The sequence below is a fragment of the Taudactylus pleione genome, unplaced genomic scaffold, assembly GCF_031769625.1.
Source record: "Taudactylus pleione unplaced genomic scaffold, aTauple2 ptg000026l, whole genome shotgun sequence".
Taxonomy (NCBI): Eukaryota; Metazoa; Chordata; class Amphibia; order Anura; family Myobatrachidae; genus Taudactylus; species Taudactylus pleione.
Genome location: NW_028284428.1, coordinates 33,685,810 through 33,691,809, shown reverse-complemented (window position 1 = coordinate 33,691,809; position 6,000 = coordinate 33,685,810).

Sequence of the window (6,000 nt, the reverse complement as noted above, 5' to 3'; positions counted from 1 at the left end):
CGCAAGGGGTGAGGGCTGGGCAGCCTACCTCTGTGAGAAACCCCCCTGACCAGCAGAGGCAGCAGGTAGCAGGAATAATGGTCTGCACAAACAGGCTCAGCAATGTCCATCAGTGTGGCTCAGCAACACTGGTGGGTGAAGTCTTCATTGCTTTTTGAAAAAACCCCAGTAAGAGGGGAGAAATGCGTCAAGGTGTTCTCTGGACTGCTTTTCAATCTCTTGACCATACCACACTGCTGTACCCCACCTGTGGAACCGTCACTTGGCGATTTGCACCAACTGTATCTGTTCACCCACCAGTGTTGCTGAGACACAGTGATGGACATTGCTGAGCCTGTTTGTGCGGACCATCATTCCTGCTGCCTGCTACCTCCGCTGGACGGGGGTTTTCTCACAGGTAAACTGCCCAGCCCTCACCCCTTGCGCTCTGATCAGGAGTTGCTGAGGCGCTGACGGCTTACCATCCTGCACGACTCCACTGCTTGTGAGTCATTGGAGCCACGCATAGTCCCACTGTTAGCCGCTGGAGCGGCGCTGGTACAGGGACCAACACCACACTCACTTGGTTGATTCGCCTGGGAGTGGCAGGAGCAGCTGGTTCCCAGGGAGTCTCTGGAGCATTGAGCCCACTGGGACAGGTGAGATACTGGACTGCGGTTTTGGTTTGGAGACCCTCCACTATTCACCTTATCAAGATTTTTGTTAGCTCCATGGCTCCATATCTCAGGGAGTCGCCGTACTTTACTATCAGACTCTAACAAAGTGACTATGGGCCTCATTCAGACCTGGACGCTAAGTTGTGCTCGCTCGCTCTGAGCGATGGTCGCCCGTCTGCGCATGCGTATAAGTTGCAGTGCACATGCGCAAACTAGTACGGATTTTGCTCGCTCACCTTGAAAAGACTGCCCGGTGGATTGAGTGACAGATTGCACCATATGTGGGTGTTAACAGGGGAAGGTGCTTGTGAACGGGGAAGTGGTGCTGTGAACACAGGCGTGTCTGTCCATCAGAATGGAATTTAAAGGGTGTGCATAATTAGCAAAGTAGCGTCATTGAACATGTCACTTGGTTGTTTTTTACCCTGAACTGCTCGCAGTGCTTGCGGAAGGGTAAGGTCTACCTGAAGCGCTGCGAGCAGCTCCGATGGCTCTCAATGTTACCGATTAATCCTTCAAATACTGGAGATGACGTGTGTTGCGAGTGGCAAGGGGGCGTCTTTATACACTAGCGAGCGCTTATTGCCAGGGCTCGCTAAGACATAGAGGGTGTCCTTACGAGAAGCAGTGCGAACGCTTAATTTAAATATCTGGACCCTTTTTTCCAGCGAGCAGCTGCAATACGCGAGCGGGTCTGAATCATGCCCTATATCTATACAGATTGATATCATTCCAGTTGCTAATGGCAACATATGCTGATCACCATCAAGGCTCTATATAGAGGTTAAAATATCTACCTTTTTTCCTATGATATATTGGAAACAGTGTGTGCTTAGATCATTAATGCAACATTTAATTTCTTTATTATTTAATGTGCAATGTCCATATATGTGTTTAGAGTTGAACTGCAGTTCATTATTTAAAATGTTTCATAAAACAATATATTTACAATTTTCACACCCTATGTTTTATATTTAGTGATTAGCACAGACACCTCATCTGTATTACAGAAGAAGATGCCTGACTGACAGGAGTGGCAGAACCACCACTCACAAATAAAGGCCATGGCCTGGGCCTTTCCTTGCCACTGCGTGTGGTATATGGCAATTCTGTATTTTTTGGAAGGAAAGTTTCCCTTTATAAGAGTTGTTTATTTTTTTCTTTAACAATGTAAAATATTGTTTTGATTTCAGATTCCTTCTATGCTGGCTGCCCTGTATATTAGGAGGAGCTCTGGGGGATTTGTGCACCAATAAAATAATATAATGCTGGGTGTCCTGTATATTAGTAGGAGCTCTGGGGGCTGTGTGCACCAATAAAAGAATATAATGCTGGCTGCCCTGTATATTAGAAGCTCTGAGGGCTGTGTGCACCAATAAAAGAATATAATGCTGGGTGCCCTGTATATTAGAAGGAGCTCTGGGGGCTGTGTGCACCAATAAAATAATATAATGCTGGCTGCCCTGTATATTAGAAGGAGCTCTGGGGGCTGTGTGCACCAATAAAAGAATATAATGCTGGCTGCCCTGTATATTAGAAGGAGCTCCTGGGGGCTGTGTGCACCAATAAAATAATATAATGCTGGCTGCCCTGTATATTAGAAGGAGCTCTGGGGGCTGTGTGCACCAATAAAAGAATATAATGCTGGCTGCCCTGTATATTAGAAGGAGCTCCTGGGGGCTGTGTGCACCAATAAAAGAATATAATGTTGGCTGCCCTGTATATTAGTAGGAGCTCCGGGGGCTGTGTGCACCAATGAAATAATATAATGCTTGCTGCCAGGGGCGGATTGGGCCGCCGGGAAACCGGGCTGGTTCCCGCTGGGCCGGTCCCCTAAGTGGCCGGCGGCCACCCAGTACTTGCCCCCCCCCTGCCGCGATCGGAGAGTTCCGATCGGGCAGCTCAGCAACTTCACCAGCGCATGCGCAAACGTAAACGCTGCTAATGCAAAAAAGAAAAAAGGTTGACAGGGGAGCTGCTGCTCCTCCCACAAACCTTTGCGGAGCCTGTCAGTCATCACTGACGGCTCCGCCTCCATGCAGCCCCTCTACAGCCCGGTCCCCCACCTCCAGGACACAGTGACGCTACCCCACGCGGCCAAGACAAGCAGAGCAGGCTCCAGAGGACGGATCTGTAAGTAAGTGGCAGGCGATTAGGGCCCGGCAGGTCCCAGGGGGCCCGCAGCATCGGGGATGCTTACACCGGGGCCCGCGTCAATGAAAGGGCCGGCAGCCAGGCAGTACTAATAATGATGAGTCACAATGACTCATCATTATAGTATTTTGTGGCTGACCGCTGGCTGTAAGGAAGGAGGAGCCGGTCCGGGTGGAGGACTCTGCCTGTCACTAGACTGCCTGTGAGCCAGCCCCTTCCCCTGAGTCCCCGCCCCCTCCTCTGTCTATTCTATACTCACCCTCGTATTCCAGAACGATGCCTGCTGAGACCACGCCCCCTAATAAGACCCCGCCCCTTCCCCTGAGTCCCCGCCCCTTCTCTCTGTCTATTCTATAGTTAACCTTTATCGCTGAACGAAGGCCACGCCCCATAACAATGAGACCCTGCCCCCATCCTTTCCTGTGTAGCCCATTGTCTCCTTGAGTTGCTTCCTCTCCTATGCCTTGGAGACCAGCAGGGGTCACACAGTTGACAGATCCTGAGGTAAGTAAGTGACAGTGTCATCTGGGGGGTGGTATATGTATGTAATGGGGAGGGGTGTCTTTTTTTTGGGGGGGGGGGGTTGGAATGTATTTTAATTCTGTCTGTGGTGGAGGTGTGTATTAATTTTCTGTGTGTGTAAGAGGTGTATTCATATGATCTGTTTTATAACTTATATGTAGGTCACCAATGTTCTCCGCATTATATGTCCCTCAGTGTGACACTCTCTGCATTATATGGCCCTCACTGCGACGTACTCTGCATTATATGGCACTTACTGCGACGCTCTCTGCATTATATGGAGATCACTGCGACGCTCACTGCATTAAATTGCAATTAAAGCAACACTTTCTGCCTTATATTGCGCTTACTGCGACGCTCTCTGCATTATATGGAGCTCACTGCAACGCTCTCTGCATTATATTGCACTTACAGCGACACTTTCTGCATTATATGGCCCTCACTGCAATTCTCTCTGCATTACTAGGCAGTCTTTGTGATGTTCTCTGCATTTATATGGGGGTCACATCGATGCTCTCTGCATTATATTGCGTTCACTGTGACGTCCCTGCATTATATGAAATAGATAGTCCCTTGCTTGCAGTGGGGGCAGGAAACCATATTGTTGCACCTGGTCCCACCACTCAAGAGTTCTGACACTGCGTTGACAGGGTTGTTTATTGGAGTGTCCGTGTGCATTTTTACTTCCGGGCCCTTGCAGACTCTCGCTCATTGATTCTGAACAGGTGCCGGGTGCTGCTGTCTCCTCTCCTGCTCTCCACTATGTTGCCTGCCTGCGTGTGACGTGACAGAGAGAGGAGGGATCTGAGAAGATAGAAGTTGAGGAGCGCTGCCACCTAAAGTGGATACTAGAACAGAAGGTGAGGTGCGCCTGCTGCCTTTGATTTTACTGGGGGAAGGGAAAGGCGGTGCAGGTGTGGGTTTTGTGGCGCCTGCCAGTGTGGGGAGGGCATGGTACTTTGGGCAGGCAACACCCCACCTCACAATGGCAGGCACCTTTACTGTGATTCCAGCTTCACCTACATTCACTTGTTGCCATTGGGTGGTTGGGGGTGGGGAGGGTGCAGTCCAGGGGTGGGGAATCTGGCACATCAGTTAAATGGGACCGGGGGGGACAGGTTGGGGCAGGGATTAGGCATACGGTGACTGACTGGTGGGGTAGGGGGGATTTGGAATATGCAGACTCACTGGGAGGGGAATTGTTTCAGGAGGGGGCCCCAGATTGATATCTTGCCTAGGGCCCTATGAGGCCTAAATCCGCCTCTGGTGGGGGTGGGGGGTTTGCAAGTTTGAGAGAAAAACTGGGGCTGGTGGAATGAGGCTAGGGCACACTGGGACTGAGACATACACTGCGTCTGGGGGGAATGAGGCTGACACACTGGGGCTGGGGAAAGGGGTTGAGACAAACACAGGCTGGGAGGAGTGGGTGTGAGACACACTGAGGGCATGCGGCTGAGAGACACACTGGGTCTAAGGAATGAGGCTGAGACACGTTGGGGGAATGAGGATGAGAGACACACTGGGTTTGGGGGAATGGGGTTGAGACACACTGGCTCTGAGGAATGAGGCACACTGAGGCTGGGGGAATAATGCTGAGAGCTACAGGTGGACCTGGAGAGACGCAGGGGGTCCTGAAGAGAGACATGGAGGCCTGGAGATGGAGAGACACAGGGACCCTGGAGAACCACAGGGGGCCTGAGGATGGAGAGATGTAAGGGGCTCTAGAGTAACACGGGGGCCTGGAAAGACACAGAAATTGTTTGATAAGGAAATTCTAATTTTTCCCTGCACAAGAACTTCTGTTACTATACATTATCTGGTTATGATAATGACATTGGTTATATTTCCACATAAATAGGCATCTTCCAGACAGTGTAATCTACATGAAGAGTGAATACCGGCTGAAGACGCTGCGCAGAGAGGCTCAAATTCTTCAGAGGTTCCCCCATTGCAGAGAAACCACAAATTAGGTAAGAAAAAAGACTTGCAAACTGACTGGCCTGTACCTAGTTCAAAGAGATGGGGGGCCCCAAAAAGAGTTTATCATTCACAAGATTTCTGTTGCCGATCCTGCTCCCCTCAGTGTTTTGAAAAAGTTCCTCCAGGCCCTAAGAGGAGGGAGTATCCTTCCCTCTTCCACAGACCCCACCCCCTTAACAGACCCGCCCCCATAAGGGCTGCTTCCAGAAATTTCCTGGGCTGGTTTTCCATCCCAATCCACCCCTGCTTGCTGCCCTGTATATTAGAAGGAGCTCTGGGGGCTGTGTGAACCAATAAAAGAATATAATGCTGGCTGCCCTGTATATTATGAGGAGCTCTGGGAGCTGTGTGCACCAATAAAATAATATAATGCTGGGTGCCCTGTATATTAGGATGAGCTCTGGGGGCTGTGTGCACCAATAAAAGAATATAATGCTGGCTGTCCTGTATATTAGTAGGAGCTCTGGGGGCTGTGTGCACCAATAAAAGAATATAATGCTGGCTGCCCTGTACATTAGAAGAAGCTCTGGGGGCTGTGTGCACCAATAAAACAATAGAATGCTGGGTGCCCTGTATATTAGAAGGAGCTCTGGGGGCTGTGTGCACCAATAAAAGAATATAATGCTGGCTGCCCTGTATATTAGGAGGAGCTCTGGGGGCTGTGTGCACCAATAAAAGAATATAATGC